Source organism: Cupressus sempervirens, chromosome 11 (assembly GCF_028749045.1).
Source record: "Cupressus sempervirens isolate cs-2001-9-10 chromosome 11, ASM2874904v1, whole genome shotgun sequence".
Lineage (NCBI taxonomy): Eukaryota > Viridiplantae > Streptophyta > Pinopsida > Cupressales > Cupressaceae > Cupressus > Cupressus sempervirens.
In genome coordinates, this window is record NC_143128.1 from 109,130,200 (window position 1) to 109,157,206 (window position 27,007).

Below are 27,007 nucleotides of genomic sequence, written 5' to 3' on the forward strand. Positions count from 1 at the left end.
GGTTGTCTCTAATAAAATGTTTGGCTCCCTCAGAATCTCAAACTCCCTCACATGCAATAACATTCTCAATTGGTGACCGATCCTTATGATCTTGATGTGGTAAAATCATGTGTTCCTATTAGAAATGCTTGATCCATACCTTATCCAATGTCATGGACCCTTTGTAGTTGACCACCCATTTTCCAAACCTTTTACTCAGTAATGTGGGCCCTTCTTTGGTATCTGCATGCTCTTTTTTCAAATCTTATTCACTATCTTCTTAACTATCTTAACTTCTTTAATATATGGAAACTAATGTGTTATTCTTGTTTTATAAACCCCACTATTCACATTGATGCCATCTTTAATTAGGTGATTGGTGTTTTATTTGCCTACAATGAATAGCTATACAATATGTATTCCTATTTTTGGTTCCTCTTCACTACTGTATTTTATTTCTTTTCTTGATACATTTTGGGATGCTCTTTCCCTCTTGGCATGTGAATGACTATGAGTGGGCATATTACATACCTCTGGTATGTACCAACCTATTTCTGCATTCCTTATACCTTTTGTGTATAGTGGCAATTTCTCATGTTAAGCTTTATTAGCACTCTCATCTAATCTATTTGCTAATGTCAACCATGAATTGGTTTGGTCATTTAAATGACTATGTTAGAATTTTCTTTCAAATTTTCTACCATAATGTAAGACAAAATTTATTGGAGTCAACTAGTCAATATAGTCAGACACAACACCATAACTATTCAATGTATCATTTATGTCAATTATATATCTCTCCAATAATATTCACATGGGATTGTCCTGGATCAATGAATTTGATTATTCGTTGTCTTAGCTTTCCCCAATGGTATCCATGGGGTAGATTTTGAAGGTTTTCAATGTTGTAGATCCCATCATACTAAGTTTTTTCTACAAATATTATCATCCCATTATTGTCACCAATGTCAAAAAATTTGTAGATGTCTCACATTACTAGGTGTTCTCTATAGTTGGATCTACATTGAATGTGCCACAATGAATCATCAATGGTGGTCACAGGGCTCGATGAAAGAAAAACAAGACAATATGATGGATTGTAGGATATAGTGTAAGACAATTATTGACCATTCATAATTTGTAAAGAAACAATGTTGAGCTTGAGACTCCAGTATTGGACGAGAAGCATGGATGATATTGGTAAAAAAATTATTAGAGATGTTTATGGGTATGCACATGGTGACTATATTTGGAGAAAGTTCTTAATATTTATAACTTCATAATAGACTAAAGTTTTGGATAGGAATTTTTAAATCATCATGCCTAAACCAAGCCTTGGAACATTTTAATGTCCCTTTATTTATTCTCTTTGGATTTAACCTAATTTCTAACATCCTTATCTCTTTAAACTCGCAAGTTATATCTCGAATGTTCTGCTAATGAGACTAATCTATAAGGTATTATTGTCGAACTATAATTTTGTTTGGAATATTGAATAAAATGTAGTTATACCAATCTCATGTTCAAAACACAAGGATTAAATAATCACTGATATGATAAGCATTAATCTTTTAGATATGATTGTTAATCTCTCTATGATAACAATATGCATATGAAGACTTAGATTGATCTCAAAATATTGAGAGTTCTTATTGAATAATTGTGAATACATTGATCTATACATAAAGAGGGAAGGATCGGTGTTATCATTATAATATATCAATAAGATAAAAATTCTATATTGATCATAAGATTTCCTTGCTAGGAACATTGTTGTATACTAGTGATTAGTCTTAGATTTACCTCTCTTCATTCTATGCAATGAATAATGTTTATACTCCCTTAGTGTTATGTACCCAAAACTCCTGATAGTTGATTTATTGAATAATTTCCCGATAGAACCACACCTATGATATACATATATAGATTTGTTAAGATAATATGAGTCCATGAATGCTCTCCAAACGTACTAGAGACTATTGTGAACTAGTGATTCCTCTTAATCATTTGTTATTGTGTATATCTTCAATATTTTTTGTGAACTATTTTAATTTCAATGGTTGGATATATTTATTTAACCATATTATATCTTGGGACTCTATCCTTAAATAGTTTAACATTACATTCAAGGCAGTTTGTAGTCAAATGAAATATTCTTTTTTTAATGTATTTCTATACAATCCACATCTCTGTATAATTTTCCAAATGGTTGGAGAACATGGAAAAATAATTTGTTTGAAATATTAATTTGATTGGTGTAATTCAAGAAATGATACAATTATTTAAAATTTGTAGTTGGCTCTTGTTTCCTAGTGGAGGTATAAATAAGGTAAATAGGATACTAAGAGGGGTGGTGGGGTTGAATCATAATATTAAACGCTTTAAACTTTTCACATATTGATTCACATCTATTAGTAAACTTGTGCATATAAAACTTGCAATGATAACTTGTTGTAACATATAAATATGATCTATCACATGCATGAAAATAAACACATAACAAAATATTTGTTACCCAAAAACCCTCGAAGGTGAAAGTAAAACTGGGTTAGGGATGACAGCAACAAATCTTCACTACTATGATAATAAAGTTAACTTGTTATGGTTACAACATGTGATCATAAAATATGATCTACCTTGTGAGTATCTACCCTATTAAAAGCTTAAGATAATGTTAGGTCTCACCTTGCTAGAGGATTTAACACTTACAAAAAAGTAAAGACATTGTTTGGAGATTTACAAAGATATATTAAGACCACTCTGTTAAGAGATTTACCCTGATTGAAGTTGGTTAAAAGAGATTTAGTACCTAACACTGACTCCTGATTTTCTCTATAAGATGATTTCAAGTCTTCTTCATTACTAACTAAACCTCTCCTCTGATTTGATAAACTTGTCTTCCCGTTTCACTTCACTTCTTTGAGTAGATCACTTTCTCTATTAAGTGATAAAAGAACTCTTTCACTAATATCAATCCTTCACTTGCATAATACTCCTTGTTCACATGCATGCACTTCTCTTCTCTTGCTCTTTCTCATTCACTCTTGCACATGCTCTCTAATCTAGGTTAAGATCTTCTCTATTTAAAGAGTTTAATAAATAGTTTTCTAGATTTTTCCATAATAGCCTCTCCATATGAATCATTGATCACACAACATAGGGATATGTAATCCATGTCATTAACATGTAAAATAACCTCTACAAACATTAAATATTCTATAACAATCTCTGCTTAAAGTAAATGGTCTTTCCATATCAGCTTGAAAAATGTTTTACCTCATAATTTGTTCCATTTCTGAATTTTTTATAAACTCTACATTGTCTAGTCTTTATTATTTTCTGATGCTCAGCATTGTTGTTGCTTGATTTCTATTGTTCTCAACACACACTATGCAACTTGACACTTATGTGCTTGAAACTTTCTCAGCCACTGTTGAGCTTGGCTCATATAGAAAATACTTCAGTGATCATAAATCTACTCTACTCCTATAGAGCTCGGTACATACTTTCTTATATACATGACTTTGGCTTTATAGAGTATCCCAGTCACAATGATGACTGCCTAACTTTACCTTGTAAATGAGTAAGTGGTTGACACTAATAGATAATAATGGTTAAAGATACCAATTATCTCCCCCTTTGATATTAGTGGAACAAACACTTTGTCATATGTACATGTTTACAATACAATTTGATAATGAGCTCTACCCCTAAGTCTTATGACTTAATCCAATGAATACTAAATAAACAATGTAAAAATGAATAACAAATTCATTGTCCCCTTATTCAAATCTATTTCCCCCTTTCAACTCTATTTCATCCTTTTTTTTTAACACTTTATGTCACTATTGTTGGGATTCAATAGGTGGAAGTAATCCATATTTGTTAATGAATGTCTTATGAACTCTAGTGATCATGGATAGTGCATGATCCCATGTGGTTATAGATACTTCCAAAATATGATTATACAATTGTAGTCATTCAGCTAAATCAATCAAACTATTAGCCACTAAAAGATTTTGATCTTCTTGAATAAGATCTTGGGCTAATTTCAGCTCTCTATGTATCACCTCCAAATGAGCTATTATAATTTCTTGAATAGAGATCAATTTAGATCTCATATTGTTGTTAGTTGACTATAGCTCAGGCAATATGCCTTGAACATTTAGTAAATTATTGTAATGATCGATGCTTGATCCTACTAACTATGAAATAATATTGTTGGATCTCTAAGTTATCTTAACCTTAATTTGATTTATTTGTGCCTAGATGTCATTTGTGAATCTTGGCACATCTAATAGAATGTTGTACAAATGTTGTACCTTTTGTATTAGTTTTGACATAACTTGTACTTTCTCTTGTAATTGCACTTTCTTCTTGAAAATGGTTATGGAAAATTTGTCCACAACCTTATTTTCAATCTTCTTACAAACCAATTCATCAATTTCTCATTTGATTCCATATTTCCAGCATTGACTTGATCAACTATATTTACAAGTTGGTTTATTATTGGAGTTTCTTAATCAACATTTTGAATGTCAAAAGCACCAACAAAAATGTTCTTTTCATCATAAAGTACCTACTTTTTCTTCAACTCTCTCTTTAGTTATTCTTGCCTTTTCTTCTTTTTCAAAACTTCTAGTAGTGAAATTGTTTCCTCCAAGGTGATATTTGCCAAGTCTAATTATGGCATCTTGATTATTTCATCGAGGCTAACTTCAATATCTGGTGAATCCTCTTTTATTGTTCTCCTTTTGCTTTGTGAAGGAGTGTTTCTACACCACACTACTTTGAGAGTTGGTGAAGTATTTTCACTCGTTGATCATGCTTGTCCATATGTGCTTAAGACAATAATAGTCACACTCTATTCAACTTTACTTGAATCTTTGTTTTCCTCAATATTAGGTGCTAAAACAATCTTATTGTTTACATTTCTTTCTTTCTCTTCACCTTCTTCCTCTATACCTATGAGCTTTGAGTTCTTAGTCTCTCAAGTGTCACAGGTGCTAGCATGTACAAGTGACATGCTAGCTTCTAGAGTCATCACACCTAAACTTTCTCTGCAATTGTAATCATCTTTGATGTTTACAATATTTTTCTCTACTATCTTAGTTGATAACCCAAAAATGGGTTTCCAAAGAAACTCATCTTGTTGTTGTATAGATTCCATTTTATTCTAAAATATCAAAAATATTATGTACTTAGGAACAAATCTACTCTTATAATGTTTGAAAAATGTTTCATGTTGCTCCTATGATAGATCAAGCATAACCCTGATTAATGTGTCAGTTCTTATCTTTTCCTTTACTTCCTCTTCCTACTATCATCTTATCTTCAATCTATCATATAGATCTTGAGATATATTCTTCTCTATTTTACTATGAGCTAGTTTATGATTTGCAATTATGTCTACCATAACCTCCTCAATCTTATTTTTGTTAACATCATCTAATGTATCATACTTTACAAATCTAAACCTAGATAATCCTAGAGATCTTCTTAGATCTGCACATACCTCTTCTATAGACTTAGATTTTCTTTTAGGTGGTCCTCTGACCAGTCTCCTTCTATTGGTCTTAGGGCCACTAGGCTCTATAGACTCTTCTACTCTTTTCTTTAGAGTTTGCTAGGCACTAGCAACTACTTTGGTCCTTGGCTTGTTTGGTGGTGGAGAAGAGAGGGATGTCATTGTTGGCTTCTTCTTAGTTCCTTGAGCCTTCTTACTTAGTATAGGGACAACAACTAGGGCTTTATCCTTGTCACCTTCTTATTCTTCCTCTTCCTTATCACTACTGCTTTTTTCTTCATCTTCTCTAGGACCTTGTGTCAACTATAATGGTTTTTTTCCCATGCCTAGCGTGCCCATTTTTTCTTCTAGGTCTTCAATCATTATCTTCCTTTTCTTTTCTTTAAAAGAAATCTTTATACTTATAGTTATTCTTGTATTAGCTTCCTCATATCTCCCAAAAGGTTAAGCCTTGGTTTCTATCTCTTCATTCAATAGTGCTTCAATGTTTGCACTCACTACATCATTGCCAATTTCATAGTCAAATCTTTGTAACCAAGCCTTCCTTGAATTTATTGCCTACACAAATGTGTTGTTTGTATCTGCAAGAAAATATATGTCACTGTAATACTGGGATATATTTCTCAAAATTTTCTCCCAATTGAGTAATGTACTCATTAATTTGTTTTGTAATTGTTTTTTCTTTCTCCCAAACAATATCACGAACACTAGGAAAATGATTCTACATATAAAAGAAAATACATATAATGATGGATCCAAACTTACACATTGATATTTTCTTTCGTTATAGATGATGGATTCTCTGCAAGTTGTAGTCTTTATAGCTTGGCAATATAATATTCATGATCTTTCACTACTATCTTCCAAGCTTGATCCGTAGCCATACATGGCACAGTATTCAATTTTCTTGATGGGTAAAATTTTTGATTTATGATCCTCACTACAAATTAAATTAGTGGATCAAAAATGTTTGCAATGGATAGACCTCATCCATTCCACTCAACTTTACTATTTACCTCAATTTCCTCTCGGCTCAAGCATCACATGGTTTTCTTTTTGTCTAGGGTTGGATATCCTATAACCCCATGGATCATTTTCTTTGTGATCTCTATAGGTCCATTCTATAATCAATACTCATGTCATGTATTCGTCTTAGAATAATTTTAATCCATTCAATCTTGAAATTCTTTGAGAAATCTAGGGTACAAGTTAACGTTTTCCTTTCAAAAAAATTGAATTCATCCTTCAAGATCCCTTTAATGCACAACTTCTCATATACTTCTCTAATCTCATAGTCTCCTACTTCTCTAATTTTACACATGTCATGCAATTTCTAACATCAAAGATCATAATAACTTTAGGTGGTATCGAGGATAGAGCACCTATTGAATCAGCTTTCACAATAATTTCTAGAATGACATGAAACTTTGGTGGATGAAAAATGTCACACTTCACCAGTTGAATTATACTAACCTCTTGACTTATCCCAATGGTTGATGAATCTTTCATGTTCATTGTTAGGGTTTTAATTTCTTTCCTTCTATGGATTACTTGGTGTAGTTTGGATTTCCACTTGTTCAAGCTTCTTCTCCAATTTGTTCTTAAGATTTATTTACTCATCACTCAAATCTCCAAAATCACTCTGTGCTCTCAAATATATATATATATATAAGGTATGAGATAATGCATTTTTAATTAGATATATACATTATTTTGATCAATTTAGGGTCTCAATCAATGTTGTGTACTCAGGTAGGTGGAAGCCAATTGTCTCAGTCAATATTGATGCCTCTTTAACTAGGTCTTTTCTTTACATCTCGATCTCTTCCATGTCACTTGATCTCTACCATTGTATTTGGTCTCTATAATTCCTCTTTTTAAGTGCTCAATCTATGTTGCAATACTGTGTCAACATAGATAATTTTATTGAAACTCAACAACCTTTCACAAATTTGTTCTTATGCATCTTTATATATGAAAATATGAACTTTTGGCACATTTACATGTAAGGAACTAATGTATGACATATCAATTAAGTATACAGTTCCATACATACCTCTCTTTCTTAGTTTAAGATGACATGATCACCTTCTCCATTGGATTGGGTAACATTAGTTCCATTTGCTCCACTAGTTCCATCTTCTGCTTTCTTTTTCCATTTTTGATTCATTTCCATCATGAATTTTTCAATGTTCACTTTGCCTTTTCCTTTGTCTTTTATCTGATTTTTTTAATGTACTTGAGTCCTACAATTCTTTCTTAGATTTCCAAACTTGTGGCATTTGGAGCATGAATTCTTAGGTGCATAATTCTTCCTTTGATTTGTTCAGTAGGGTTTTGTCTATGATCTGCATTCATGTGCTCTATACTCATATTTCTTATAGTTATAGTAATATCATTCAAATCTAGGTTTAGTAGATGCATTCCTCATTCTTGATCTATACTCATGTATTTGATGTCCTTCTTTCTTGCAATAAAAATAGTAACCAATAAACTTAGGTTTAGGGTTTTTCATACCATATTTGCTTCAACTAATATTTTTAGTATGACCAAATTTTCCATAGTGATAGCATATTGGGATGTCCTTTGAATTTGTATTCCTCAAACTCTTCCATTCCTAGATGATTCTCCTGATTCAGTGCATGAATGTCTTGACCAATTCGAACAGCTAGATGACTTCATAAGTTCTTCAAAATAATTCATTGCCTCCTTTAGTTTGTTGAATCTCTCCAGAGATTCTTTCTCATTTTTTAGTTCATTCTTCAATATGTCCTTTTGTGATTTGAGATTTACAATTTACACATACTTGTGATTTAATTCTTGATTTGTAAGAACTAGTTGCTTCATCATGTCTAGTTGGGTGTTTTTGAGCTTTTGAACATCTGATATCCTTTCTTCAAGTTTGGTAGCCATTACCCTTTTTTCTTCTTCAGCCATAGTCTTGTCTTCTTTGGCCTTTTTTTTTGTTTAGTCACTTCACATAGTCTTACTGATTAGATTTCATGTTCTCTTTTTAGTCCTCTTATTTCTTCATTCAGGAGTTTGTTCTTTTCAAGTAGATCTCCAGATGCTTTGTCATTTGGATTGATTAATTCAAACATTCCTTCGGTCTCAACTTCTTCATAGGAAAAAAAACATTATCTAGATGGAAATTTTCATTCTCCTCTTTAGGGAATCCTTTAGATCTTGTCTTTCTTTCTCAAGTTTCTATAGTAGTAGTTGGGTGTCAATCACTTGAGCATCAACAACCTTGTCCAATTTGAAAGCCGTCATCTCCATGCTATTAACCTTCTCTTAGAAAACCAATGCTTTGATACCAATTGTTGACTGATGGAGGTATAAATAGGTTAAACAAGATAATAAGAAGGGGTGTAGGGGAGTGAATCAGAATCTTAAACACTTTAAACTTTTCACCAATTCATTCACATCTATCATTAAACTTGTGCATGTAAAACTTGTAATGATAACTTGTTGTAACATGTAAATCTAATCTATCCCATCCATGAAATTAAATACATAACACTATTTTTGTTACCCATAAACCCTCGAAGGTGAAGGTAAAATTAGGTTGGGGATGACACCCACAAATCTTCACCGCTGCAATAATAAAGTTAACCTATTATGGTTACAATATTTAATCATAAATATGATCTACCCTATGAGGGGTCTACCCTTTTAAAAGCTTAAGAGATTGCTAGATCTCACCTTGTTAGAGGATTTAACACTTTAAAAAAAGTGAGGACTCTATTAGGAGATTTACAAAGATCTGTTAAGGCCGCTCTCTTATGATATTTACCCTAATTCAAGTTAGTTAAAACTAATTCAATACGTAACTCTGAATTTTCTCTATAAGATTATTTCAAGTATTCTCTTTACTAATTGATCCTCTCCTCTAATTTGGGTAAAGTTTTTTTCCCTTTTCACTTCATGACTTTGTATAGGTCACTTTCTTTGTTAAGTGATAATAGAACCCTTTCACTAATCTGGATCCTTCACATGCATATTACTTATTGTTCCCATTTTTACACTTATGCTATCTTGCCCTTTCTTGCTCACTCTTGCAAATGCTCTTTGATCTAGGTTAAGATCTTCTCTAATTAAAGATTTTTGTAAAGATTTTTCTAGATTTTTTCATAATAGCCTCTCCATCTGAATCGTTCATCGCACAACATATGGATATGTAATCCATGTCATTAACACGTAAAACAACCTTTACAAACATTAAATTTTCTATGGCAACCTCTTCTTAAAGTAAATGTTCTTTCCATGTCAACTTGAAAAACATTTTATCTCATAATCTAGTCCATTTCTAACTTTTATGTAAACTATGCATTGCTTGGTATTTACTATTTTTTGATACATAATTTTTTTTTTTCTTAGTCTATATTGTGCTCAGCACACACTATGCAACTTGGCATTTGTATGCTTGAAACTTACTTGGTCATTGTTGAGCTCCACTTGTATTTGGTGACCTTAAATTTACTTGACTTCTATAGAGCTCAATACATACTTGTTTATGTACATGACTCGATCTTTATAGAGTAGCTTGGTTATAGTGTCGATGATCATCTAACTCAACCTTATAAATGACTAAGTGGTTGACACTAATAGACAACAATAGTTAGAGATACCAACAACTCTAATATTGTGTTGGTTTCTAGGAATGCTCCATCTATACTAATGATGTCATTGTATTAATTGTGCTCCAAATACAAATGAAAGCTTATAAATAAGAGAGGAAACATGTCTCATGAAGAAACATGTCTCTACGGTTAATCATCACTAGGTAAGATATTAATATATTACTAATATAAATAACCATATATATAATATGTATAAATACATATATACATGTATATATAATATTATACATACATACATACATACATACATACATGTGTGTGTGTGTGTGTGTGTGTGTGTAAAATTTTATGTGTGTGTGCGTGTGTGTGTGTGTGTGTGTATTATATACAATAATATATTATTTAACATGGATAAGTATATATAGGAAATGGTGATTACCAATAACAATAATGTAAATGAGATTGAATGAATTCGATTGAAGCTACAACTTTAACAAATTTTAATTGTACTTTTTTTTAAACACAATTAATTATTTATCTATTTATTTATATAAATAACACTAGATCCCCAAGTTTTATGTAGAACAAATCTATTCAAAACTCTCAATTTCTAAATTATATTTTTATTTACCAAAAATACTAAGTAATTCCTCAAATTGAGAAATCTCCTCAATATAGATTTTATAGCAATTTCTTCACATGAATATATATAGTTTATAGCAATTCATTTTCCGTGTTGTCATTATGAATGCAATTATTTTGGCTCGACTATTGGTAGACCTCATGTTCAAAGACAAAGACCTTAGATCGGACAATATGACTTTGCCTATACTTTACAGCTAATGTTTGATGACAACTTCTTTAAATTAAAAACTCTTCAATTTCCATTATTCTTTCAACTTCAAATATTTTTAAATTAAAAATTCTCTAGTTTCTACTATTTTTTCAACTAAGATATACTTTTCCTAGGATTCCCTTTCCTAAGTCATCGTTAGTAATGCAATGACTTTCACTTCTGATTCTGATGTTCAAAGATAAAGACTCTCAATTCAATGTCTTTTGACTTGAGTAGCAGTTACTAATGCAATTATTATCGCGTTCAAACATGAAGAACTTTCAACAAATCCATCAAGAAGATGTTGGCTCTTCTATATGTCCCACTTTTTGCCCAACTTTGACACTAAAATAGATTATTTTTTATTTTTTCATTTTAAAAGAAACCTAAAGAAAAACAAGATGGAAATGAAAAGAAATGGTTTATTAGCATATATGTTCTTTATCAGCTTACGTTGCCAACAATGGTAGCACTAATGGATTCATCGACTTGGGTGCAACACTTTCTACTACTAATTATGCTTCCTCATTCACTGCACCCACCAAGAGAGATTAACAGAATGCCTGACTCGCCAACTACTCGTGCACTGCATTTTCTTTCAACCTGCCCTCAGGAGATTTTCAAAGCATGTGTATTTCTCCAGTGCACAGCAGTTCAAATGTCCTTATTCAAGTAGCTTCCTCTGCCCTCAAAGCGGTTGAATGCCCATCGCCCTCCTCTAAATTCAAAATCATAACTATTTTGGGGTCATTGGTTGGTGTTGTTTTTTCTCTGGTCAAGGCTTTCGGTGCCATATTTTACATTTCATTGTATGCAGATTCATTCTCTTCCTAGCAAGTTTAGTTACAAGGAGTTAAAATTGCAACTGGAATTTTCGGTCTAGATTGGGGTGTGGAGGATTCAGGGCAATGTTAAAGGGACCTCTACCAAATAATACGCTTGTAGCTATAAAGAAAATGAATGGTTCAAAGAAAGATGAGAAATAAATTTAAGCATAAATCAGTTCCCTTGGAAACATACAACATGTTAATCTAGTCAGTCTTGAGGGTTTTGTGTGGAGCGTTAGAGTTATTTCTTTCTAACTTGACAAAACATTATCTTTTGATCTGTAATTTATGGATGGTTCAGTGGTGACCTTAATTTATAGCGATGATCAATTTCATCATTCTTAACTATTTGTTCACCTCATATTTGCGGTGCATGTATGTGGTGGTTTGGTTTATATAAAGTGTACTTAATGCTTATTGTATTGAATCAATTTCTAATGAAATATGATATATGTTTCAGTTTTTATTGTTTTGATTTGTTTTATCATTTTCCTATAAGGATGGTTTCTATTTTCATTGCTAGATCTATGTTATAGTAGAAATGGTATAGAGAGGGATCAAGATGGTTATTGGTTTATAATTACGTGTCCAATGGTTCTCTAAAATCTATACCTTTCAAAAGGAAATTCAAAAGTAAAAGGAAGACCCTTGATTGGAAGATTCAATTTCAAATTGTCCTAGGCATTGCAAGAGGCTTAATTAACCTCCATGAACAATGTGGGGAGTACATCATTCACAATGATGTTAAGCCCAAAAGCATTCTTCTTGACCACAATTTTTCACCCAAATTGGGTGATTTTGGGTTAGCAAAGCCTTTGGGTAGAGATTTCAATTGTGTTTTGACCACAACAAGAGGAACAAGAGGGTACTTGGCTCTAGAGTGGATCTTTGGACTTCCTATCACTCTCAAGGTTGACATCTATAGCTATGGTATGATGCTTTTGGAGATTATTTATGGCCAAAGAAGTCTAGATATCAATGTGCAAGATTCAAATAAGTATTAGTTTCCCCCATGGGTTAGAACTCAAATTTCCCAAGGGAAGATAATTAATTAACGTTGTGCAACAGAGCCTTGCAGTTGAGGTAGATATTGAGGAGGTGAAAAAAGAATGTGTTGTGGGGTTTTTGTGCATTGAAAATAATGAGGATTTAAGGATGATAGAGCTTCAATTTCTACTAATCCAAATCCCCGTGCTCATGAATGGGCAGCCAGATCTAAACAATAATACTAGCAATGAGTCATCATATTATATGTTTTAGAAATTTGTACTTTTAATTTATGAACAATTTCAAGTTTTTATCATTTAGGAATTTAGTATTAGTGTCATTTTACATTTATTCAAATAGGGTGAGAAATTGTAACTAAGGATTAAAACATGCTTTATAATCCTCATCATATTGCGGACACTTTTTCTAAGTAATTTCATGTTTCAATACTAGCTCAAAAATAGTTTTTTTCATATTGTATCAAATACTTTGTGACAAATTAATTTTAGTTAGCATGTTGTATGCATTTCTATAATGCTTTCTTGTAGTCAATTATTTACATGTTATATGATGTCACATATATGAGCTCATATTGGCTTGTTACACTAGTTTAGCTTGTTGAATACACATTCCTTATTTTCCTTCTGCTTATACTTATGGTGTAACAATTATCAACTTGTAGTATATTATGATTGTAGTGCATTTTAATATTGTATGAATCATTGATTTTGTTTGGTTAATCTTTGTGTCTTGCAGTTGTTATATTTTTCAATATTCAACTATAATTTAATAAGGGAATATAATTAACATTATAAATGTAGCTCTAGTCATCTTTTCTTATTGACATTATTTGCATGTATTATTAGGCTTCATCAATTTAGGTAAATATCTTACATCACTACTAATGCTAATCCTCATCTGTTGATGTTTGGTGGCTTCACTCGAATAAACCTATATATAATTATATATGAGATATGATTTATATATGCATGTTCATCATATATGACACACAAGTTTATTATAATATATACATATGACTAAGTTTTATTATAATAATTATATAATTAATTAACATATATGTCTTATGAAGGGAGATGTCTATTCATGGCTTATCCTCATTTAAATAAGAGCTCGCTATCATTTGGAAAACACATACTAAATACAATGGTAGTGTTAATACATTTGTAGTGGTTTAGAAAAAGAAGATGATATCAGAACTAGATTAGAACATGGGCATATTCCATTTCTCTTTCAATACACATAAAATGATAGCACTAGTCGAAGACAATATAAGGCATAGATGGATGTCATGAGAAGTTGAAAATTAGAACATTTTGTTGTTAATAAGAGTGGATTGGTCCCAATCATCATTGAATAGTTCATACATTAAGCAGCATTGTGTGCTTTGGGTTGTAGAAGATACGCGATGTAAGATATCATTAAAAGAAAAGTAAAAACTAGGAGGCTTCATCTTCTATTTCTTAGTCAACTAGCGGAGATCTTGGGAAGAATGGAGATCACGAAAGGCATTAGATACTAAGGGAGTAATAAGTATTGGTTAGTAACTACACTCTAGATTCAAGATATTGAACCTACAAATTGACATACAAGATATACCATTGGAGCAACAAGAGAGGGGGGCGGGAATACCCTAATGAGGGTATGGTATGATAAACTTCTCAATCATGATCTTTCAAAAAATTAAAGGCTTGAGACCCACATGAATCAATCTAAGATTAGATTAGACATCGTGTATGGAAAATATATTAGTGGTGCTAATGTTTCACAAGAACATATTCCTAGATATTTCCATGAGATAGTGTCTAGCAGAAAATTCCTAATATGACACAATTGGTATGAGGTGTGGATGATAGACAAAGGAATTCAATCTATCAATGTATATGAGTCAGTCAAACTTAACCAACACACTCAAACCATTGACTAATAGTGGCCAGGAGTGGGCCTAGCCACTTTTAGCCAATAGCTTGGGGCCACTATTATGCATTGGTCTCATGGTCTTGGTTAAGAGTGGTTGGGCCCACTCCTAACCGCTATTAGTCAATGGTTTGAGTGTACCAGTTAAGCCGCTCAATAGGAGTCACAATATCTACACAATCATGTTAATACTCGTAATGCTAATAAAAGAAATGAATTTCTTCAAGATTGGAAGGTGACATTGAATAAGGAAGACATATGCATGAGCATTGAATGTAATTCTACAACAAAAAATGCATAGAGCCTTCTGCATATTGAAACATGTTGTGTCAAAGATACTATGATATTTGATAATCCTCCTTTATAAATTCTATGACTCTAATCTATGTGTAGATGGCATTAATATATGTTTGTGCATTGAGCATATATTTTTGAATGGTGAGTTGTTCCATTGAATTTTTTTGCGTCACTATATAAGGATGTGACTATCCTCACTACAAATTGTACCGTTGACTAAATTTCAAAAAAATGAAAGTTAAACAATGACTTTTTTTGAAATATTCAGCATTTGATCTTCATGGTCTGTATATTTTGTGATTGAAAACAACAAAAAAATTGAAAAAAAATTATTGTGTTTTCATGAATTTGAAAAAGAACCATGTTTGACCCTTTTTTTTTTTTTTTTTTCCTTTCTTGCATTTTGTCTAGAGATTAGCTAGCGTCGTCATATAGGTTTTATAAATGTTTAAGATACATATCAAGCAAAAAAAAGAAACAACATCCTTTACTTGTGGTAACTACATTTTATCTGATTGAGGAGAAGAGACATAAGGTGGGGTTGATCAACATATTGCCTGAGGAAAGTAAACATGCCTTAAAATATGTGGAGGCAAATTTTTTTAAAAGAATGCTAATAATGGGCCCCATGCATCCACAAAGAGGACACAAAAGGAAATTGAAAAAGGTATAGATCAAAGAATAAATAAAGGAAGGATTTATGGACCCCACCACCAAGGATAAATCATATGAACGAGCGGCAATGATAATCAAACAAGGTAGACCCCACATAGAAGTGGGGAGGTCAATTATATTTTGATAAGTATTAATGAGATATTTTAAATGAATGAATATCATTTTATAATATTTGAAATATATTAAATATTAAATGTCATTTTAAATATTAAGAATTGATTATTACTATTATCATTGAAAACATAAAATGATGAGTTATGTTACTATTAGTAGCAGGCATGAGATGAATTACTAACATTCAAAGTAATGTTAACATTTTTATTTGTACTTTTATGTGTAATATAAGAGCTATGTGCCTTGATCTCTATCAAGATTGTTCTTGCAAGAAAAAGAGGGAGCTTGACACTTCATTAGACATGAGGAAGCTCAAGAGGTTGAGATTTAGAGGCAGTTCAACAATTCATTAGGGGAAACCTTGAAAGAGAGGGAGAAAATAGAGGATATGTTTTAGTCAACTTTCAATGATCTTTTTCATATTGATTCAAAGGGAGTAAAGCAAGTTGAGATGGATTCTCCAGTATTGAATAAATTGTAGCAATCAAGAGGGTTGTAATTCAAATATACCTGGTGACTCTGTGATTCTATTGGGCCTACCCCCTGTGTACATCATGAGGAAGTGACGACTTCCAAATGATGTCAGTTGTATTTGCAAAATTTATTGAAAGATAATGATCTTACAATAACTTAATTTTCTATTATGATGGATATATTACGATATCTATGTAGATCATGGTAGAGTATACTTTTGCATGTTGGATGTTTATGTGGTAAGCATTATGAGAATGTGTGTGCACATGCCTTACAATATTTTTAAATTATTGTTAAATATTATGTAAATTGGTGTTCTAGAGGCCATTGCACATAGTACATGGTGAATATCATACGCCTTGATGTTTTGGAGGCCATTACTCAAAAAGTATCTAGTGAATATCATTTGTTGATCTATTCTATAGACTAATACTCAAATGTGATATCAAAATGGTGAATATCATATGATGATATTCTACAGATCATTACCTTCTTTAGTACATGGTGAGTAAAAAGTGTTGATACTCTGGAGACCATTACTCAGAGTATTCGATGACTATCGTATATTCTAAAGGCCAGTACTTGTGATATCAAAATGATAAATATATTTTGATCAAGTTGTCTTGATATTACTTTGAGGTAATATGTTTGTTTATCCTCCCTAGCTATTAGAGATTGTTGATTTTCGTTAGTTTCAGTAGGATAAACCTATATATATATATATATATATATATATATATATATATATATGAGACACAATTTATATATATGTGTTCATCATATATGAGATGTAAGTTATTATTATTATTATTAGCTGATTAAATTTTTATTAGAATAATTATGTAATTAATGAATAGACATGTCTCATGAAGGGACATGTAGGTTCATGGCTTATCCTCATTTAAATAAGAAGTTGTTGTCATTTGGAAAACACACACCAAATACAATGGTAGTGTTAATACAATTGTGGCACTTTAGAAAAATAACATTGTCATATTATCAAAATTCACATGACAAAATCTTCTATGTGATAACCAACTATCATAAATTTTAGAAACCAAAAAAAATGAATTTCAACTTGTAATCTTTAGCCAATAGTTTTTCAACACTCATCAAGTTATGTATTAAACCTTCAAAATATAGAACATCATTAATATTATTGTTACCATTTGGAGAAACAAATCATTGTAATAGTCTCATTTTCACTCATCCTCAAGTCTTCATAATTTCCTTCTGATCCCTACAACTTATCTTTCTTAATATAATCATCACCTTAATAAGTAGTTTCCAATGTAGTATATACCTCATATATTTTCTTTGATCCATAAAAGTGTGCATACTTTGTATCAAATAAGGAACTAGTAATTGTTTCACTAGCCAGTATGTTCTCTTTGAATTTATTCTTTTCATCTTTAGTAGCTTTAGAAAATTCAGTTAGTTTATCATAGTTCTTTCTGTTGTAATTTTCTAATATTCAACTATAATGCATATTAATTAAATTATCCATCCAATACTTTCATATCACGTGATTAGTACTATCAAAGTTTAGACTCTCTTTCCTCAAACTTTACATGCTAGATCCCCTTCAAATGGTTAATCATATACACAAGATGTATCTCTGATACCAATTGTTAGGCAATAAAAAGAAATAAGAACGATGAGGTTGAATTAGTTATGTCAATTATTAATCAAAACCTCTCAAATAGAATAAAGATTTGAAAGATAAAAAGTAAATGCAAGATCCACAACACATAAAACATGACCATAAGATTTGTTCTCAAGGAAACCCATTAGCGGAAACCCTGATGGGGGTATAACCCACAAGATGATGTACTCTACTAAAATTAATGACTGATTAAGAGCATAACATGGAGAACAAAAGGTGCACTTACAAACACATGCTTACAAACCAATATACAACATTAGATATATCCATCATTTAGGTTCACCAATCTATTCTATAGTTACAACAAGATGGACAAGAAGTTCATTACAGCTGAATTAACAAATAGAATCATCTATGCCTATATAGTTCCAATGAAGTACAATTCACATTCCCCTTAGTAAAATCATTCTTAAATTTATTTATTTTTCATTTATGTTTTTATCCTTTTGTTGAGGGTGTCTTTTTTATTTGTTCTTTCCTCTATTCCTTGCTTTCCTTCTAATTTTTTTAGTATTTTTTTCTCTTCTAATCTCTACCTACGCGAATCTTTGTGTCCCAATTTTTTAATCATTTTTCATTAGCTCTTGACTTTCTATGTTCAGATTTTAATGTTTCATACTTGAGTAGATATTTTTTCTTTGGCTTGTTTCAACATCCCTTCCTCTTCTTCCTCTTATTTGATTTGAAGGTTGGCAACAACTCATTTTTCACCTCTTGCTCTCTCTTGTATCTCACTGGTGGATCATAAAATATATTAAGCATTGATAAAAATAACTCACACGCAATCACATCTAAAAGCAATTAGATTGTCAACTTTGTAGAATTGCTGTAGAAATACATTTGCTGTTCCGGTGAAACAACTATTCGCAAGAATGCATTCAGTGGTTGCAGCATGGTCAAAACTAATAAAGCTCTGGAGCTTTCTTGTTTGACCCAACCTTATCGTTACCTACTACCTATTCGAATAAACATGAATATAAAGCTTGAATATTCTTAGTAAGTCAAGCTTCTTTTATTAATAAACAGCCATTTGACTCATTCGTCAGTCATTTGTTTTGTCAGAATTTTTGAAATGTTCCGGGCAGAAATTTAAGCTATCATTACATAAACAGGGTGCCCTGTTCCTCGCAATATTACCATATTCATTCAATGGCATTAGCTCCTCCATCTTTTCTACCAAGGGTCATCGTTGTCATTGCTATTTTTATTGATTTCTTCACAAACGTCAGTCTATGCGTCTGTAGATGCCCTGATCATGAATCTATGGCTCTTCTTTCCTTCAAAGCCTCCTTAAATGACCATGGTACATCCTTAAATCGTCGTGGTAGTCTGAGTTCATGGGTGAATGGAACAGACTGTTGCAAATGGGCTTCCATATCTTGTGATCAGCAATTAAACCACGTACTGGAAATTCACTTCAGTTATCTGGTCATCAAGGAAGGCATAATATCTGATAGTTTATGCGACCTCCGCTTTCTAACCGTCTTGAACTTCCATGAAAATGGATTTACAGGTACTCTTCCTCCCTGTTTGGGAAATCTCTCATCTCTTCAGTATCTAGATTTTAGCTACAATAGTTTGAGTGGGATAATACCCCCGACAATTTGTTTTCTCAGCAGTCTCACTTATCTTGATATGAAAGATAACCAATTGAGTGGAAGCATTCCGCCATGTCTAGGAAACATTTCTTCTCTAACAGATCTCAGGCTTGATAGGAATAGACTTAGTGGAACCATACCATCTTCTTTAGCTAGTCTCCACTCTCTTACAAATCTCTATCTCTCTAGTAATCAATTAACTGGTCAAATACCATGTTCCTGTAGGATTCAAACAACAGCAGCAACACAATAAAAAAAAATGATAATATTCAAAACAAGGAAGGCTCTGTTTTACTGCAGAGAAAAAAAACTGATATATTATTCCAACTACAAATTGCTATTCAGCCAATACATTAATTCAAATAAAAATTGTTAAAACTAATCCCTAACACATAGATCAAAATATAGATCAGGAGTTCTGACAGTAGTTTTACCATTATTCCATGCCTATGATTAAAGATGGGAGAAGAAGTAACTAAGACTAGACAAAAATGCATCCAAAAATATCATCTAATGCATGCCATATGTAGCATGCTTCTTGTTTAAACTACTCCTAAATTGAAGTATTCTAAAAATTATTTATAGAATGGTGGAAATGGAGCAGTGGAGCTGGAGTTTGAAGTGAAGATCTCAGCATCAATCTTCATACTCCCCCTTGATGCTGAGAGGACTCACAATCTGATCTCTGAGTACCAAAAACTGATCTTTTGTAACTGTCTTTGTGAAGATGTCTGCAATTTGCTCGTTTGTGCTGATGTACTTCAACTCAACCGCTTTATTTTGTACCAAATCTCTAATAAAATGTTGTTTAAGATCAAAGTGTTTGGTCCTGCTGTGATGAACCGAATTCTTGGCCAATTTAATGGCACTTATGTTGTCACAAAAAATCACAGTAGGCTGAACCTGTATCTCTCCAATTTCTTCAAGAAGCTTTCTAAGCCATAAAGCTTGTGTGCCAGCTGAAGTGACCGCAACATATTCCGCTTCTGTAGAAGAGAGAGCAACCATACTTTGCTTCTTTGAACTCCATGTAATTAAACCAGAACCCAAAGAAAAACAATTACCAGATGTAGATTTTCAGTCATCCAAACAACCTCCCCAATCTGAATCACTAAAGCTAACAAGCTCAAACTTATTAGAAGAATAGTGAATGCCAAAATCTACCGTGCTTTTCACATACCTCAAAATTCTCTTGGCTGCCTTCATATGTTCCTCTGATGGATTTGTCATATACCTTGAAACCAATGAAACTGAATAAGCAATATCAGGCCTTGTGTGAGTTAAAAACATCAAACTCCCCACAATGCTTCTGTATAATGTCTCATCAACAATTTTAGCACCATCATCTCTACATAATGTAACTCCATGAGCAATTGGAGTGGAAAGAGGTTTACAATCAGCCATATCAAATTTTTCCAACATATCTTTTGCATACTTTTCTTGATAAATAAAAATTTCATCTTTACCTTGATAAACCTCCATGCCAAGAAAGTACTTCATGAGACCTAAATCTTTCATCTCAAACTCATTCATCATAGCAACTTTAAATTCATCTTTCATCTTTGAACTACTACCCATATATAACAAATCATCAACATACAAACTCACAATGAGAATATCATTACCTTCTTGTTTATAGTAAAGGGTAGGTTCACTCTTACTTCTTTGAAAGCCATTCTGCTGAAAATATCCATCAATTCTTGCATACTATGCACGTGGTGCTTGCTTGAGGCCATACAAAGCCTTCTTCAACTTGTAAACATAATCTTATTTGCCTTGAATCTCAAAACCTTGTGGCTGTCCCACATATACCTCTTCTTCTAAGTACCCATTCAAGAAAGCACTTTTCACATCCATGTGATGAATACTCCATTTCTTTTGAGCTGCAAAAGAGATTAGCATCCTAATAGTTTCTTGTCTTGCTACTGGTGCAAAAGTTTCTTCATAATCAATGCCATACCTTTGAGTGAAACCTTTAGCAACCAATCTTGCCTTGTGTCTTTCAACACTCCCATCACTATTATACTTGATATTATAGACCCATTTTGTGCCAATCTTCTTCTTCTTATGTGGAAGATCTACAAGCTCCCATGTTTCATTCCTATCAATGGAATCCATCTCTTCATTCATTGCTTGCATCCAAACCTCATTAGCACATGCATCTTCAAAACATGATGGCTCAAAATCAGCTTTAGCAAGTAATGCAAAATTTACTGTCTCACCTATTGGATCTTCTTCATGTGCTTGATTTTGACACCTCTTATAAATATCACTCAATCTTCTTACCTTCCTTGGAGGACTAGAGGATGGACTTGCTCTTGGTATTCGTGAGGGGTTTTTTAGTGGGCTTGGTGATCTTGAAATAGAACCATTAGCTGGCTGCTCATTATCATTATCAGCAATATCATCATCATCCAAAACTGATTTTGGCTTTCCAACATGTTGTTTTTGATGACCATAAACTTCCCCTTCATCAAAAATCACATCTCTTGAAACAACAATCTTACTAGTAATAGGATTGAATAATCTATAAGCTTTGCTTTCCTCACTATAGCCCACAAAAATACATGATTCACTTTTAGCATCTAGCTTTTGCCTATTCTGATTAGGGATGTGAACATAAGCCAAACAACCAAAAACTTTAAAATGATTTACATTAGGCTTTTTCTCATACCATGCTTCATATGGAGTCATCTTGTGGAGGGCACTTGTAGGACTCCTGTTGAGAATATATATGGCTGTAGCAACTGAATCAGCCCAATAAGAATTGTTCAAACCTTTGGTTTGTAACATGCTCCTTGCCATTTCTACCACTGTACGATTCTTCCTTTCAGCCACTCCATTCTGTTGGGGTGTGTATGCAGTTGTGAGTTGTCGTTTGATGCCATTCATCTCACAAAAATTCTGAAAATTGTTTGAGCAAAATTCTCCTCCTCGATCTGTTCTCAAACATCTTATTGTGTTCCCTTTCTCATTCTTTACACGAGCTTTAAACTTCTTGAATGTATCAAAGGCTTCATCTTTAGTCTTCAAAACATATACCCAACACATGCGTGAGTAATCATCAATAAAAGTAATGAAATATGACGACTTACCCAAACTTTGTGTTTGCATTGGACCACAAATATCTGAATGAATAAGTTGAAGTGGGTATTGGGTCCGCCATGCATTGCCTTTTGGAAATGATTCCCTTGAATGTTTCCCTTTTGCACACCCTTCACAAATCTGTTTATGCTCTTCAACCTTAGGCAATCCAAGAACTAATGCATTTGATGTTAGATTCTTCAAACTACTGAAATTTAAATGGCCATACCTGAGATGCCACAACCAACTTTTATCCTCATAAGCCATATTGACAAGCTGATTATCATTTTGACCAAACTTCAAAGGAAACATCCTATTCTGTGTCATAGGAACAATTGTAATCACTTTATTTTTTTGATTCTTATCATAGATAGTACAGTGCATGTTCTCAAATACCACTCTACAATTCTTCTCACATAGCTGCCCAACACTCAATAAATTATGCTTTAACTTGGGAGTATAATAAATATCTTGAACACTTTTCATACCTTCCTTTGTCTGAACATCCATGGCTCCTTTGGCCGCAACATCCACAGTATTGTTATTACCAAGGGTAATATTGGATCTGTAACTATCATCAAGCTTTGAAAATATTTCTCTGTTGCCAGACATATGGTTAGAACATCCAAAATCCAAATACCAAACATCATTCACAGTACTTTCACCTTTCCCATAACACAAAAATAAATTACCCGAGGAAGGATCCTCATCTTGTTGGGCATAATTTGCACTATTGTTACCTGATTTCAGTCTACACTCTCTCTCAAAATGTCCATACTTATTGCAATGATAGCATTGGATGTTCCTTTTATCAAATCTGCCTCTACCTCTGCCTCCTTGAGCACCTCCTCTTCCTCTAGATCCTCTTGAAAAATTCTGATTTTGGCCCCTTCCCGAGCCTTTGTTGTTGTTACTACTGCTGCTAGCACCATCGTTCTTTGAAATTTGCAATTGGGAAGCAAAAGCCTTCTCATTAACACTGATAGATGTGTCCCTTATTCTATCCTCATGTGATATAAGAGATCCAACCAATTCATCATACTCCATGGTAGCTAAATTTTTGCTTTCTTCTATGGCAATTACTACAATATTCCATCTTGGGGTTAGAGATCTCAATACCTTTTGTATTATTTTCTCTTGAGCAATAGATTCACCTGAAGTGGCCATTTTATGAGTCACATCTTTCACTCTCACACAGAAATCTCCCACACTCTCTGTCTCCTTCATCTTCAAGTTCTCATATTCTCTTTTCAAGGTTTGTAGCTTCACAACCTTGATCTGATCATTGCCATGGTAAGCATCTTTTAGAGTCTTCCAGGCCTCTTTGGCTGTTTGTGCATCAGCAATTCGAGGAAACAAGCTCTTATCAAGAGCCATCTGAATGTGAAACAATGCCATTGCATTCTTCTTCTCAGCTTCTTTCTTCAATGTCCTGTCATTAGGTTGGAGAGTATTCCAATCTGCAGGCTTTTCATATCTAGATTCAACGATCTCCCAAAAATCTTTCCCAATCAAAAAAGTCTTCATGTTGATTGACCAATATTAGTAATCAACTCCATCAAACTCTGGGATTTGCAAATTGTGAGCCATGCTGCTGTCTTCCAAACACCTTCAGCTCTGATACCAAATGTAAAATTCAAACAACAGCAGCAACACAATAAAAAAAAATGATAATATTCAAAACAAGGAAGGCTCTGTTTTACTGCAGAGAAAAAAAATTGATATATTATTCCAACTACAAATTGCTATTCAGCCAATACATTTATTCAAATAAAAATTGTTAAAACTAATCCCTAACACATAGATCAAAATATAGATCAGGAGTTCTGACAGTAGTTTTAGCATTATTCCATGCCTATGATTAAGGATGGGAGAAGAAGTAACTAAGACTAGACAAAAATGCATCCAAAAATATCATCTAATGCATGCCATATGTACAGCATGCTTCTTGTTTAAACTACTCCTAAACTGAAGTATTCTAAAAATTATTTATAGAATGGTGGAAATGGAGCAGTGGAGCTGGAGTTTGAAGTGAAGATCTCAGCATCAATCTTCAGTTCCTTGGGAAATCTTTCCTTACTTGAGCAATTGAGCGTTTCATCCAATCAATTAAGTGGGACTGTTCCATCCTCATTTGCTCAGCTCTCATCTCTGTATATCCTCAGTGCAGAAAACAATGCATTTAATGAAAGTATTCCTTCCTCAACATTGTCATCCTCTAAGCTGGAAATCTTTACCCTCTCACTAAACCATCATCTAGAGATTTCAGAAGATACTTTTTACAACCAAACCGAATTAGGATACCTGTCTCTATCTAGTTGTGTTATAAATATCAGCACAAAATGGATTCCGCCCTTCCAGCTAAAGTACTTAACCCTAGCAAGATGTAAGATTGATGGAGGTATTCCACTATGGCTATCAACTCAACACTCACTTTATAACTTGGAATTGGTTGACAATAATCTTACTGGTGAAATTCCTTATTGGCTATGGAATATCAGTTCTTACAAGTTATCCCTAGATCTCTGGAAATCATCTCCGAGGCCACCTTCCTGACAATATTTCAATGAAAATATCTGAGTTGGATCTGTCTCGAAATGCACTGAGTGGATATATGCCACTTTTCTTGCCGACCGTTCTAGAAATACTAATGCTCAATGACAATTCACTGATTGGCAATATTCATCCAACCTTCTGCAATATGTCTTGGCTACAAGAATTAAATCTGGAAAACAATAATTTGAATGGGATTATTCCTCCTGGCATGACCAATTGTGAGGCACTTGCAGTTCTAAATTTGGGGGATAATAGTTTCGAGGGAGGCATACCCAATGAGTTTGGTAAGTTATCCCTGGAGTCCTTCATAATTAAGAACAATAAGCTAAGTGGGCCTTTTCCTCCAATAACAGCGAGTACATATATGCAAATACTTGATATTGGGTATAACTCATTTGAAGGTCCAATTCCAAAGACAATTGGGAATCTTTCAGCCCTGCAAGTGCTGATCGTGAAGGATAATTATTTCAGAGGCAGTATTCCTTCAGAAATCGGCCAACTGAAACACCTTCAGATGCTGGACCTTTCATCAAATCAGTTATCAGGGTTTATTCCGAACAACATCCTATACTTAGAAGTGTTAGAAAAGTCAAAAACCCATGCCAGTCAAATCCACATCAGCTTCTATTATAATTGCTACAGATTTTCTTGTTAAACGGATATGGATGCTGTCCTCCAGAATAGGTCATACAACTCTATAAAATCCACATCTCCTTGTGGACTAAGTCTTACAGCTCATGCAGCCATCCACTTGTCAAAAGCCTAGAATTTTCCCCAACTGCTTTTGTAGCTGGAATCTTCTATTTATAGAAACTATGTAATTGGATTTCTGTGTGCAGTCAGATTAATGAAATAATTTTGTTATCTGCTATCACCATGTTACTTGATAGTTTTAATTTTCAATAAGAAGCAATGACCTTAATGTCAGAAGATGCCAGTGTTTTCAATGAAACCGTCCCCATTTTTAGATATGATAAATTTAATATGGATGTCAAGGGTATAGATCTCTCAAACAACCATTTGAAGGGAGAGTTTCCTTCTGATTTTGGCAAGCTTAAAGGTTTGCAGTTTCTCAATCTGTCCAAGAACAATTTCAGTGGGACTATACCAATTACTTTGGGGGAAATAAGTCAGCTAGTACTGTTGGACCTTTCTTCAAACATAATTTCTGAAAATATCCCTTTGGAGCTTGAATCTCTATGCTATTTGGGATCTTTAAATTTGTCCAACAACAACCTCTCTGGAAGCATACCACAAGGATGACAGATGGTGACATTTGGACAGTCATCTTATTTAGGAAATCCAAATTTATGGGGGTGTCCACTTGTGAAGAACTGTTCTTGGTCACAATTTCCTCCTCTTGCTTCTGTTACTGATGATGCTGATGACAATAATGAGAAGGAAAAGCACAAACTATGGTATGGGATTGGACAGGGGTTTACACATGGAGTGGCTTTTGCTGGGTTACTGTTATTGTTTTTGGTGATAAAGAGTTGGAGAGCGAAGGTTTATAAAGGGGTTGAGGTGACTTTGAACTTTTTGTTTTCTTTCTTCTACAATAGGAGATTATGAAGGGGTTTTTATTCTAAAAACTCTGTCGTGTGTATTTCTTAGACATTATAATATATGGAATCATTTCAAAGAAGGGCCTTCTGTTTTCTATGGCGTTCAACTCACCTTTTGGCAATTGGTAAAAAGTTCAAAAGGATACCATTGTTCCATGACTTGAGAAGCTTGTTCTTTCCATTATATGTCAATTTGTAACTTAAAAGATATCAGATCAAAATATAACATTTAACATCACGAAAATCACATGTAGACATTTATAATCATTGCCTATACAGACTACATCACCTTTTTGAATCAAGGA

At 33.0% G+C, this 27,007-nt stretch overlaps 1 pseudogene; it reads left to right on the plus strand.

The window, feature by feature from the left end:
* The first annotated feature begins 18,754 nt into the window (after window positions 1-18,754).
* LOC149528456 (uncharacterized) lies at window positions 18,755-26,745 on the plus strand (annotated as a pseudogene).
* The last annotated feature ends 262 nt before the right edge of the window (window positions 26,746-27,007 follow it).